This window comes from Crinia signifera, chromosome 1, assembly GCF_055691185.1.
Source record: "Crinia signifera chromosome 1, ASM5569118v1, whole genome shotgun sequence".
NCBI classification, from domain to species: domain Eukaryota; kingdom Metazoa; phylum Chordata; class Amphibia; order Anura; family Myobatrachidae; genus Crinia; species Crinia signifera.
The window spans coordinates 336,451,710-336,466,575 of record NC_139217.1 but is presented as its reverse complement, the minus strand read 5'-3'; the positions used below and the strand labels follow the sequence as shown (position 1 = coordinate 336,466,575).

Genomic DNA, 14,866 nt, shown 5'->3' with positions numbered 1-14,866 from the left:
TGTCCAGTAATGCAATTTCATTTCACTGTTTGAAGGTTTTCTTTATGTCACATATCGGTCCGCGGCCCGACGCGTTTCGTCCCTTAGGACTTCATCAGGGGAGATGAACCAATCTATATAAGTGGTAGAGCATGCCGTTACATACACATAGTAAAGAAATTTTTGTAGATACATATAATAGACATACACATAGTAAAGAAATTTTTGTAGATACATATAATAGACATTACAAACAACATGTGCAAAATTATTAAAAAAAATTACATTAGCAATTTCATAAAAAAACACACACATATATAAATATGAAATAGGAAATATATATAAAAAATATATATGTAGAATATATATACACATATATGTCAGGAGGAGGAATATATATACACATATATGTCAGGAGGAGGACATAAACTGTCCAAAATGGAGACATGATTTTTTTGTTTACTCCCTATTCGAGGGGGAGATGGAGGAAAAAGAAGGCGAGATAGGTGGGAGGAGTAGTTTTGTTAGTAGAGTGGACATGATATAAGTCCAAAAAACTTCCTACAAGTAGTGTTGGGTGGAGTTAAATCTCCTGAGGATTTAATGGCAAAGAGAGATTAACATAAGTAGAAGAAAAAGTGGTTTACATAACATACCGATATGGGTGAAAAAAGGAGAGAATAGATAATCTCTCTGGTTATGCTTCCTTATACAAATTTAATGTGTTCTTATGTCCGCTGAGATGGATTAATGCGACCTTTAAGGTAGATCAAGACTTTATGTCAAAAAATCATATAGAGCGGTTTTATATGTGAAAGCAAACATTTAGTGCATCATTTACATACCAATTCAGGTGTATGTATGGTCCTAGTGTCAGGGTTTGCTGACTAGATTTCAGGTATAACTTCAGTACGGTGTCTCTCCGTTCAGACGGAAATATAAAATGAACAGCCTCTAAAAATGAATTAGGGCTATTTAAGTCAAAAATATCCCAACTTTTACAGAGATGGATTCTTAATACATAATAATTTACATACCAGAATAAAAAGCAGAAATCTCTAAATCCAAGGGAGACGCTAGTTCAGAGACCAAGGTAGCTGTTTGTTCCCGGTCAATACATACAGTCTCTATGGTAAAGCCAGATGCCAAGATTATAGTAACAAGTAATACAAATTTGTGTCCCTAAGGTACACAGTGACAGCATATATGGAGTCTACAGGGAGTGCAACCTTACCTAAATGTAACCAGTGATAGGAATCACAGGATCTCCAGGAGCCAGGAATCACAGGATCTCCAGGAGCCAGGAATCACAGGATCTCCAGGAGCCAGTGTGTTGGTGGCTCTGTGGATCTCCTTAATATACCCCTCTGTGGGTGACCTCACTTCCTGTGGTGTAGGAGTGGGCGTGAAAAACGTAATTAACAGAATAATCACCTTTGGAGGGCAAAAAGGTACTTGTTTCCTATCTGGGCGCCCGCTAAGTTAATTGCGCACCATGCTATTCTCCGTAGAGAAATCTGATCGCATCGCATCGTACACATACACGATATTGAACGATGCGATGCGATCCGATTCGATTTCCCATAGGAAACAATGTTAAATGGATCAATTTACCCAAATCAGCATAGGGAAGAATGGTAAATGGGCCAGAAACCCCAAAAAAACCCACAGAGCAGTGGAATGTCCCCCCAAAAGTAGTTGACGCCACCCCGCCATCAACGTGAACCCGAAGCGTGGCGAGCGCAGCGAGCCCGCGAGGGGCGGCGGTACGCGTCCTCCGACCTTTTCATGCCCTACTATCCACTAGGGCGTGGAGTGAGAATAGAATAGTGTGGCGAGCGCAGCGAGCCACCGAGCCCGAAGCGTGGCGAGCGCAGCGAGCCCCGCGAGGGGACGCGGATACCTTCACAGGTAAACGCGTCCCTTCGCGGGCTTCCCAGGTGTCCGCGTCGCCATGGACACCTGGGAAGCCAGCGAGGGGACGCGTATAACTGTGAAGGTATCCGCGTCCCCTCGCGGGGCTCGCTGCGCTCGCCACGCTTCGGGCTCGGTGGCTCGCTGCGCTCGCCACACTATTCTATTCTCACTCCACGCCCTAGTGGATAGTAGGGCATGAAAAGGTCGGAGGACGCGTACCGACGTTCACGTTGATGGCGGGGTGGCGTCAACTACTTTTGGGGGGACATTTCAATGTTCAGGGGTGTTTTTGGCCCATTTACTATTGTTCCTATGATAATTTGGCTAAATTGAGCCATTTCACATTGTTTCCTATGGGAAATCGAATCGGATCGCATCGCATCGCATCGTTCAATATCGTGTATGTGTACGATGCGATGCGATCCGATTTCATTACGGTGCCGTACGTAGAAAACCTGGGCGCCCAGATAGGAAACAAGTACCGGCAAAAAAATAGGGAGACTATGTGCCTATAAATGTGCTATGCATATGTGGGCATAAAAGATATTTGTGTGTGCCCTATAAAAGAAAATATACTGAAAAAAGTATAGTACCTTCGTGGTACTTCCGGGACGCCGGTGCGTTCCACCGTGCGTCTCAGTGACTACATCCGGTTTCAGGTGTAACATAAAACATGATCCTCGGGAAACTGGTGTGTGCTGACCTATGTTTCAATGACGACTTCCGGTCACCGTACACGGAAGTATATCAAAAGAAGAGATATAATAATGTCTTAATGGTGTACAACAGGTGAACTAGCGCTATTCTATGACGAATAAGTAATGCGCTGTATTTGATGTGCGTTACAGAGTGCCGGAATACCGGTGTGAGTCACCTTGCGTTTCAGTGACCACTTCCGGTCCCCGTATGTGGAAGTGTATGTTAATAGCGCAATATAATAAAGGTGTATAAGTGTAACAAGTGAACTGGCACTATTGAATGAAGAATAAATAATGCGCTATATAAGGTGTACGTTGAAAAGTGCTGGGACGCCGTTGTGTGTCACCTTGCGTTTCAGTGACCACTTCCGGTCCCCATATGCGGAAGTGTGTGTTATTAGCACTATATATATGTTCAATAGCACTATTCAGCATTGAGATAGCGCTATTGAGCTTTGGGTCTAATGTGTGCACAGGTGATATAGTGGTTGCCCTAAATAGTAATGGAAAGTGGGAATAAAAAATGGGAATAAAAAATGAGAATAAAAAATGGGAATAAAAAATAATAGATAATAAATAATAAATAAATAAAAAGTGGGAATAAAAAAATGATGGAGTAAATATAAATGCAAATAAATGAAAATAAAAATAAATATAAAAATAAATAATAATAATAAAAATAAAAATAAAGTAAAAAATAATAAAAAATAAATAAATAATAAAATATAAGAAATCAATAAATAAATACTAATATATATATAAATTAAATGTATTGGATATAACTCCGTAGGGTATGTGCTAATGTACCTCTGATGTTATTAGAGTATGTGCAAATTAAATTAAAGGCACATAGTCTCCCTATTTTTTTGCCCTAACAAGGTGATTATTCTGTTAATTACGTTTTTCACGCCCACTCCTACACCACAGGAAGTGAGGTCACCCACAGAGGGGTATATTAAGGAGATCCACAGAGCCACCAACACACTGGCTCCTGGAGATCCTGTGATTCCTGGCTCCTGGAGATCCTGTGATTCCTATCACTGGTTACATTTAGGTAAGGTTGCAGGTAGGTAGGTAAGGTTGCACTCCCTGTAGACTCCATATATGCTGTGTACCTTAGGGACACAAATTTGTATTACTTGTTACTATAATCTTGGCATCTGGCTTTACCATAGAGACTGTATGTATTGACCGGGAACAAACAGCTACCTTGGTCTCTGAACTAGCGTCTCCCTTGGATTTAGAGATTTCTGCTTTTTATTCTGGTATGTAAATTATTATGTATTAAGAATCCATCTCTGTAAAAGTTGGGATATTTTTGACTTAAATAGCCCTATTTCATTTTTAGAGGCTGTTCATTTTATATTTCCGTCTGAACGGAGAGACACCGTACTGAAGTTATACCTGAAATCTAGTCAGCAAACCCTGACACTAGGACCATACATACACCTGAATTGGTATGTAAATGATGCACTAAATGTTTGCTTTCACATATAAAACCGCTCTATATGATTTTTTGACATAAAGTCTTGATCTACCTTAAAGGTCGCATTAATCCATCTCAGCGGACATAAGAACACATTAAATTTGTATAAGGAAGCATAACCAGAGAGATTATCTATTCTCTCCTTTTTTCACCCATATCGGTATGTTATGTAAACCACTTTTTCTTCTACTTATGTTAATCTCCCTTTGCCATTAAATCCTCAGGAGATTTAACTCCACCCAACACTACTTGTAGGAAGTTTTTTGGATTTATATCATGTCCACTCTACTAACAAAACTACTCCTCCCACCTATCTCGCCTTCTTTTTCCTCCATCTCCCCCTAGAATAGGGAGTAAACAAAAAATCTTGTCTCCATTTTGGACAGTTTATGTCCTCCTCCTGACATATATGTGTATATATATTTCTCCTCCTGACATATATGTGTATATATATTCTACATATATATTTTTTATATATATTTCCTATTTCATATTTATATATGTGTGTTTTTTGTATGAAATTGCTAATGTAATTTTTTAAATAATTTTGCACATGTTGTTTGTAATGTCTATTATATGTATCTACAAAAATTTCTTTACTATGTGTATGTCTATTATATGTATCTACAAAAATTTCTTTACTATGTGTATGTAACGGCATGCTCTACCACTTATATAGATTGGTTCATCGCCCCTGATGAAGTCCTAAGGGACGAAACGCGTCGGGCCGCGGATCTATATGTGACATAAAGAAAACCTTCAAACAGTGAAATGAAATTGCATTACTGGACAAACCATTAATAAATGTTTATTTGTTTTTATCTATTTTATTGACTTATCATATGTTTAGTCTTGTAGTGGTATCTTTAGCGCACCCCTATTCTTCTCTTATATCTTTACCCAACCTGTACCTCAATTAACAGCAAGGTACTATAGAGGTGCAGCTCATCTAAGCGCAATTTTGGGGCCACAACCACCTTTTTTCATATATATATATATATATATATATATATATATATATGCTGCGTAAGCCGGCACTCCCAGGTGGATGATGCAGTCGATACTGACCCGGTGCCTTCCAGCATGGACTGGCTGGTCCTTGTATAGGGTCAATGAATCAGGCGGCACTCACGGATTTGCAAAACGTGAACAAACTTATTTATTCATCCAACATGTTTCGGGCACTCGGCCCGTCCTCAGGGATCAAATCATCCCTGAGGACGGGCCGAGTGCCCGAAACATGTTGGATGAATAAATAAGTTTGTTCACGTTTTGCAAATCCGTGAGTGCCGCCTGATTCATTGACCCTATATATATATATATATATATATATATATATATATATATATATATATATATTGTGGGGTTTTAGCATCAAACGGGTAGGCACAGGTGAGGATTTGGCACAGACTTAGACAGTGACATCACGGCTTGGGTCCAAAACAGGGCTTGCCTGAGTTTATTGCAGCACTCAGAGCAAGAAACTAAAAAACAGCCTTTACACTTCAGGCAAAACAGAAAATAAAACCTGCTCGTCTGAGCTCTAACTAAACAGAATAAACGTCCCTCTCTATACCAGGGCCACACTATGTGACACTGGACACACACAGCAGATATAGATCAAGTAGTGCAGTACTTACAGCCTTGTCTCTCTCTAGCAGCAGCTTACTGCCTCCAACACCCAGGGAGAGAGAGAGACCTCTATGGAGAGGGCTGACTCCTTTTTAAAGAATCAGGTGCTCTCCTGATTACCAGCCCAGGACAGAACACCCTTTGTAAGCCGGAGCTTACCACACAGATTGAAACAGCCTGCAGTCTATATGCCATAAGACAGGATTCTAGGGGAAAGGTACCTGCCGTCTATGACTTTCCCTGCCACTGTCTTACATACCCTCCCCCTCTGTTCGAACCTATGGGGTCGGACACTGTCTGCCAACTGGCAGTATGTTCGGGATAGGGCATCGGCATTACCCTGAAGCCTTCCTGCTCTGTGTTCCACTGTAAATTTGAAATTTTGCAAATTGAGAAACCATCTCGTGACCCTTGCATTTCTCTCTTTGGCTTGGTACATCATGTAAGTGGGGAGTGGTCAGTGATTAATCTAAAGGAGCGTCCTAAGAGATAGTACTTTAGGGATTCAAGGGCCCACTTGATTGCTAAGCACTCCCGCTCGACTATACTGTAGTTTCTCTCCGCAGGTGTGAGCTTTCTGCTCAAATATGTTACCGGGTGTTCCTCTCCACCAACTTCTTGGGAGAGGACAGCACCTAGTCCCACATCAGAAGCATCAGTCTGTACGACAAACTCTTTTTTAAAATCTGGAGTGATCAGGACTGGTTGATTACAAAGGGCCACTTTTAATTCTTGGAATGCCCTTTCAGCCTCTGGGTTCCAGCTGACCATAACTGCCTTACCTCCTTTGGTAAGATCGGTTAGGGGCGCTGCCATGGTTGCAAACTGGGGAATGAACCTACGGTAATACCCCAGAATTCCCAAAAAAGCCCTGACTTGTTTTTTTGTCGAAGGACGAGGCCAGTCTTGGATAGCCTCCACTTTATTTATTTGTGGCTTTATTATACCTCTCCCGATAACATACCCCAGGTAACGTGCCTCCTCGAGGCCTAAAGTACACTTTTTTGGGTTCGCTGTCAACCCCGCCTCTCTGAGGGAATTCAACACCGCCTGGACTTTGGGTAAATGACTCTTCCAGTCATCACTAAAAATTATGATGTCGTCTAGATATGCCGAGGCATACTGACGATGGGGTTTAAGAACAATGTCCATCAACCTTTGAAAAGTTGCTGGAGCCCCATGCAACCCAAAAGGCAAACAGAGATATTGAAACAGACCATCGGGGGTGACAAACGCTGTTTTCTCTTTGGCACTATCGGTAAGAGGTACTTGCCAGTAACCTTTAGTTAAGTCGAGGGTAGAGAAATATCTAGCATGACCAAGTCTTTCAATTAACTCATCAACTCTTGGCATTGGGTAGGCATCAAATTTTGATACCTCGTTCAGCTTCCGGAAGTCATTACAGAAGCGCAATGAGCCATCTGGTTTTGGAATTAACACAATCGGGCTTGACCACTCACTTTTAGACTCCTCGATAACCCCGAGGTCTAACATTTTCTGGACCTCCCCAGATATGGCCTGTCTACGCGCTTCTGGTACTCTATAGGGTTTTAAGCGTACCCGACCTCCAGGTTCGGTGACAATGTCATGTTTTATGGCTGTGGTGCGCCCTGGAAGTTCTGAGAACACATCATAATTCCTTTGTACTAACTCTTTAGTTTCCTGCTTCTGGGATTTGGACAGGGTCTCTGACACCCGCACCTCTGGGCTATCACTAGAGGGGGCACTTACAGCTGTCAGAGTCTCTCTGTCTTTCCAGGGTTTAATTAAGTTCACATGGTACAACTGTTCTGGCTTCCGTTTACCTGGTTGATACACTTTATAGTTTACACTTCCCACTTTTTCGATGATCTCATAAGGCCCTTGCCACTTAGCAAGAAATTTGCTTTCTACGGTGGGCACTAATACCAACACGCGGTCACCTGGGTTAAAGCTTCTTACCCTGGCTGACCTGTTATACACTTGACGTTGTGCTTCTTGGGACTGCTCTAAGTGTTCCCTGACTATAGGCATGACCGCAGCAATTCTGTCTTGCATAAGAGAAATATGCTCAATGACACTCTTGTAGGGTGTAGTCTCCTGTTCCCAAGTTTCCTTTGCTATATCAAGCAGTCCACGAGGATGTCTGCCATATACTAGCTCAAAAGGGGAAAAACCTGTGGACGATTGGGGCACCTCACGGACTGCAAACATCAAATAAGGCAGAAGACAGTCCCAGTCCTTCCCATCTTTGCTCACTACCCTCTTCAACATCCCCTTTAATGTTTTATTAAACCTTTCAACAAGACCGTCAGTTTGTGGGTGATACACCGATGTACGTAGATGCTTAATTTTCAATAGTTTACACAACTCTTTCGTGACTTTAGACATGAAGGGGGTTCCTTGATCGGTAAGGATCTCTTTGGGTATGCCGGTACGGGTAAACATGTTGAAGAGCTCTTTTGCTATGGACTTTGAAGAGGTATTCCGCAAAGGAATAGCCTCAGGGTAACGAGTGGCGTAATCCAACACCACGAGAATATACTGAAATCCCCTTGAGGATTTTACCAAAGGGCCGACCAGGTCCATTGCAATCCTGTCAAAGGGCACTTCAATACTAGGTAACGGAACCAGGGGACTTCTAAAATGTGTCATGGGAGCCGTCAGCTGACAGTCAGGGCAGGACTTGCAGTAGTCTTCTACTGCGCGGTGAACCCCGGGCCAGTAAAACCGTTGCAACACGCGTTGTGTGGTCTTTTCAGTACCTAAGTGTCCTCCCATCGCGTGTTTGTGAGCAAGGTCTAAGACCATTCTACGGTATGGCCGGGGCACCGCCAGCTGCTCAACTATCTCCCCACGGATTTTATCTACCCGATACAGTAGATCCTGGTTAATGGCCATATATGGGAACTCTTTGTCAGCATTGGGGTATTGGGGCTCACCATTTATGACTTTAGGATTTTCCCTAGCTCTTAATAAGGTGGGATCTCTAAGTTGAGCAGTCCCAAAATTATCACGTGACATCTCTAGCTCAGGCATGTCACACGCTTCTTCCTGCTCCTCAGCTTCACCTGCAAGAACAGCTAGGGGAAAACGGTCAGATTCAATAGTGGTCACCCCTACCGTTTGAACCTCAGTATCCTGATCAAAAGGCTCAGGACTAATCACAGGGCACACATTCTCATTATTAACATCATTTCTAGTGCAGTGTACATTCTGTTTCCACAAGTCCCAGAACAATGGGAAGTCTCTTCCCAGGATCACACTATGCATCAGGGTCTCTACCACGCCCACTTCATGGGACACAGTTCCACAAGTACTCTTTAGCTGGACTAAAGCTGTGGGATACTCCTTGGTGTCCCCATGTATGCACAAGACCCCTATGTAACGTCCTGTGAGTGTCCCAGGGTCTACCAAGCTGGCATGGATGAGAGTAACTAAACTCCCAGAGTCCAGTAGAGCACTCCCGGGATAACCATCCACCTTTACATGACATATTTGCTGTCCAGTTTCTGACACAGTCTCAGCAGAGAAAACAGAACGTGCATATAAAGAGCTTCGCCTGGCTGTATCACACTCCATTGGCTCAGAAGTAAGGGGGCAATTGGCAGCAATATGCCCAGGTCCATGACAACGCCAACACTGTATGCGGCCCCAGTCTTTTTGCGACCCAGGTTTGGACCCTACTGTCCCTTGGGAACGCCTCTCCACTGTTTGTTCCCCATCTAGGCCACCTCCCTTTACAACATTATTCACCCCTCTAGTAAACGGAACAGTCTTACCAGATGATCCGGCCGCTTTGCTGTTCTTGAGGGTGGAATGTCCAGGAGGCACTTCTTGGATTAGATTTTCAGTAGCTCTGTACCTCTCAACCAAGTTGACAAGCCCCTCGGCATCATTAGGGTCGCCCTGACCGACCCAGCGCTAAACCTTTGGAGGTAAGGAACAAAGATACTTGTCCAGCACGACTCTCTCCACGATCTGCGCTGGTGTAGACTCCTCTGGCTGTAGCCACTTCCTTACCAGGTGGACCAGGTCATACATTTGGGACCGCGCAGGTAACTGTTCAGAAAAAGTCCAGTTATGCACCTTCCGGGCACGCACACTCATGTTTACGCCTAAGCGAGCAAGGATCTCTCCCTTGAGTTTCGCGTAGTCCTTAGCATCCTGCTCACTCAGATCAAAATACGCCTTTTGTGGTTCTCCAGTTAGAAAAGGTGCTACCACACCTGCCCATTGATCCACGGGTAACTGTTCACGCTCTGCTACACGTTCAAACACTGCAAGATAGGCCTCTACATCATCCGTGAGAGTCATCTTTTGCAGAGACTTCTGTACTGCAGCCCGTGTGGTTGGAAGCAAGGGTTGGGGTGTTTGCACACTCTGCGCCACACTCTTAGCCACATTCTGTATTTGCTCTTATAATTGCAGATTAGTTTGCTGCTGTTCCTTTAAGGCTTGTCTGTTGGATTCAAGCAGCAAAACATTGGTTTCAGCCTGGGCACGCATGGCCTCCTCATGCACCTTTTGCTGATGTGCGTTGGCCTGCCGCTGCAGCTCATTTGCCTGCACCAAGTGTTTTAAAAGGTCCTCCATTTTAACAGTCTCCTGTTGCAGTGTTACAGCAGCCTTCAGCCAGGACATACAAGTATCAGCACACTCCAGACACTCACTTGTGGCTGGTTGCCTTTAGCAACAACTTCCAGCTTGCTGTAGCAAAAGTCCTATAGTTCGATGTATGTCTCTTTAAGTGAGATGCTTGCTCGCATTCTCCACCATATGTGGGGTTTTAGCATCAAACGGGTAGGCACAGGTGAGGATTTGGCACAGACTTAGACAGTGACATCACGGCTTGGGTCCAAAACAGGGCTTGCCTGAGTTTATTGCAGCACTCAGAGCAAGAAACTAAAAAACAGCCTTTACACTTCAGGCAAAACAGAAAATAAAACCTGCTCGTCTGAGCTCTAACTAAACAGAATAAACGTCCCTCTCTATACCAGGGCCACACTATGTGACACTGGACACACACAGCAGATATAGATCAAGTAGTGCAGTACTTACAGCCTTGTCTCTCTCTAGCAGCAGCTTACTGCCTCCAACACCCAGGGAGAGAGAGAGACCTCTATGGAGAGGGCTGACTCCTTTTTAAAGAATCAGGTGCTCTCCTGATTACCAGCCCAGGACAGAACACCCTTTGTAAGCCGGAGCTTACCACACAGATTGAAACAGCCTGCAGTCTATATGCCATAAGACAGGATTCTAGGGGAAAGGTACCTGCCGTCTATGACTTTCCCTGCCACTGTCTTACAATATATAGATAGATAGATAGATACACAACAATATCTCTAGAATTGCGCTTCTATGAACAAGTGGTCGCTGTTCAGACACTAAGGTTCCCTACCAGCAGGAACCAAGAAATTTCAAAAACCCACAATAGTGTCTTCTAGCACCCTATGTACAAAATGTAATGTCCATTCTAATATATAATAAAATAGAATACAATAGAGAAACTTTTGTAGCTTCTGATTTTCTGGAATAATTCTCCCTTTATTTTGATCAACAACCAACTCGTTTCGTTCCGTTTAGGAACTTCATCAGGTTTTTTTTTGTCTTAAATGTATTTGTGCCTCTTTTAGGCTGGGGAGTTCTTTAATTATCCAATGGTGTGGGTTTGAATTCCTCTATTGGTGGATTTATATAGTTTTGACCTTGTATTTGGTCAAAAGGAGAAATTTTCTCTATTACAGAGCCTTTATCATAAAAGTGGCCTTGAATTGGTCCCCTATGTTCTGAATATGACCTGTCACTCCCACATCAGATGGTATTTCAGAACCAATTTTCCAATTTTAACAGGTACACAATCAGGAAATAATTCCACTGCTATGTGTGTCTGTGCTTACTCGTCTTGCTTAGTCCAGCCTGCAAGTGAAAACATATATATATATATATATATATATATATATATATATATATATATATATAGATGTGGGAAACAGTGGCACGCACTCGGCTTTGCATAAACACAGTCAGACTACAGCAGTAGTATCCAACGTTTCGGAGTTTAATCCGTTTTCAAGGAAAGAACAAACAATACTGAAAAAACACTTACATAAATAGCCGTGGACCGGAACCCACCTCACTGCGCTCTCCCCGTCACACACTACTCTCAGCCCGGAGCTTCCTGGTTGGTCATGTGATCAGGACCAAACAGCTGATCTCTCACAGGGTTCCCCGGACAGCGTCCGTTGCTAGGACACAGCGGCGCTGGGTTAGAGACGTCTGTTAGGTGGGAGCGATGCATGAGCACCTAGAAACAAATGCCAAAAATGTTAAGCAACACTCAGTGAGATGGATAGAAAGACAAGGGGGGTGAAATGAGGATAAGAACAACAGTGGGAAATAAGTAAATGCACGTAGGAACATCAAGAATAGTACAATGTGGCAAGTAAGAACAACAGAAAAAAGGGGGTATGGGTGACCACCCGCGCTCACAAGGAACAAGCAGCTAGAGAAACACACCAGATAGGGCTACCAAACCCAGACAAGCATATAGTATACAACAAAAAGGTGGATCCCCACAGCGCTAACTCGCAGGATCACTCTCAGTATTTTTCTTTCTGTTCGTCCTCTAACGTCCTGGGTACTCGGGACACCGGAAAAAAGAGAAAAATCGGTACTTGTGAGTTATCCGGGCGTCCGATTTTTAAATCGGGTCGGATCGGGACATCGCATCGCATCGCATGCGACCATCGGATGCGATGCGATGCGATGACCCGATTTTTCCATAGGAATCAATGTTAAAATGGACTGAGTCCATTTTAACATGGAATTCAATGGGAAAAAGGGTCCTTTTCATACCCCTACTATCCAAGTGGGCATGGAGTTGGATATAAACCTGTGGCGAGCGTAGCGAGCCACCGAGCCCTCGAAGTTTTTCCTATATACTGTTTGTTGCAAGAACAACACAATAAATAAATACAGTAAATACAGTAGCAAAATCACAGAATATAAATCAAGTCAAACAGGAGAGACCTTCACTATTAAGGACTTCATCACATGTGATTCAAAATACTGTATTTATTTATTGTGTTGTTCTTGCAACAAACAGTATATAGGAAAAACTTCGAGGGCATTAAAAATACGCCTCGCAGAACATGTGAGAAATATTAGAAAGGGGGTGGAGACTCATAATGTTTCCCAACATTTTAAGATACATCATGGGAGTGACCCCAGTCAGATAAGAGCATTTTGCGGTATTAGGGTAATAAACTCCAATTGGAGAAAAGATGACAGGGATGTTAGATTATCCCAAATGGAAATGCGTCTCATCTATAATTTAAAAACCCTTGTCCCCCGCGGCTTAAACGCCGATTTTGAGTTGAAATGTTTTCTCCTATAAATATATTGTATATGTGCGCGTTTGATGGATTTTATCTAACTCTTCCTTTTTATCATGTCTTTTTATGGGGATATGATGGCTGTACCACCATTGCTATCTGTCATCTGTGACAGGGATTTAGCCGAAAGGGTTCCGTTCTATCATTATCGGAAGTCACTCACGATATCCCTGGAAACCAGGAAGCTTGCGTTCCATATCTGCGCTCCAGTCACTTTAACTCCGGAAGACGACAACCGGAAGTGACGAATACCTTGGATGACACGCAGATGCGTTGCATAGAGCGGAAGTGACGCACGCTCCCGGAAGCCGGATACCGCAATGAGCGGAGACGCTGAGTTCAAACAAATATTTGGACTGGATGCATAGAACTTATGTTTTTAGTCAGAAGGCGTTTAGTGTGAATAACGATACTGTGATTTGTTATTTTGGTTTTTATGATCTGTATTATATTGTAATTTAGGCTTACTGTAGGAAATTGCATGTTGGAAATAGGTTTAGCATGGAGGATGTGGATAAGGGAATTGCCGGGTTTTATTGTTGTCCTGGAGGCTTTAGGGTATATAAACCCCCCCAGGATCATGTTTTAATTATACCACACCCTGAGGAAGGACCAATCAGGTTCGAAACGCGTTGGTGTTTGCAGAGGATTTTATTCAGGACTCCAGGACACCTATCCTTGTGACACACTTAGGATCCACTTGCCTCTGACCAGCCCCATTCCGGGTGAGGGTTGTGAAAGTGGCTGTGAATGGTTGTACTTGGAGTTTCCTGTTTTACCAATAAATCGTGAACTTTTTTACTTTGAACGAGTTCTGATCCCGGTGTATTCTTCAATCCACACAAAGAAACCTTTGGATGCACATAGGGCCTTGACCCTAGGTGAGTTCATTACCATATGTGCCATATTATTGATGTCCCATTGAAAGATACCTTGATGTGAACCTCTCCTAGCCAGTCTAGGTGAGTCAGAGTGGTGGCTATTTGAGCAATTATTTAAAAGTATATACCTACGGTAATCAAGAGATTTTTCTCTTTTTTCCGGTGTCCCGAGTACCCAGGACGTTAGAGGACGAACAGAAAGAAAAATACTGAGAGTGATCCTGCGAGTTAGCGCTGTGGGGATCCACCTTTTTGTTGTATAAGTAAGAACAACAGATTGATGTAAATATCAGCACAGTATTTATAAGAACATATTGAAAGACAGTTGTTCATTCAATCCTCTGGGGTTAACTGTGTCCAATTTGAAGATCCATTGAGTCCCAATCTGTAATAGGCCTTTGCCTCTGTCTCCACCTCGCAGATCGTCAGGGACATGGTCGATAATAGTTTATCGTAGATTGGCCAGGTTGTGCTTGGCTGCCACGAAATGTTTGGCAACAGGTTATTCCACTACTTTGTTGGATAAGGCTGCTCGAATAGCAGTACGGTGTAAGGCAATCCTTTCCTTAAAAGTCCTGATGGTCTTACCCACATACCCGAGACCGCACGGGCATGTGATAAGATACACAACGTGTGTAGAAGAACATGTGAGTACATGTCTGATTGGTATTTTACGTCCAGTGTGTGGATGATTAAAGGTCCTGCAGGCAATCATGGCACTGCAGGTCGTGCACCCCATACATCGATAGCAGCCAGCTGGTTTCTGCTGGGTGCCAGGGGGCAGTCTATTGGAAATGTCTGTCCGGACAACCAGGTCCCTGATGTTTTTTCCTCTGGTAAAGCAGGACATAAGTCTTGTCTTCTTCAAGGACTTCAGGTCTCTATCTTGTTGTAGAG

General features: G+C 43.2%; 1 long non-coding RNA gene across 1 annotated transcript in view; it reads left to right on the top strand.

The window, feature by feature from the left end:
- The window catches only part of LOC146007153 (uncharacterized), a 37,450-nt gene extending 23,529 nt beyond the window's left edge, over nt 1-13,921 (top strand). The window contains exon 3 of the long non-coding RNA XR_014444258.1: nt 13,204-13,921. This is a non-coding gene — a long non-coding RNA (uncharacterized LOC146007153). The remainder of the gene's footprint in view (nt 1-13,203) is intronic.
- The last annotated feature ends 945 nt before the right edge of the window (nt 13,922-14,866 follow it).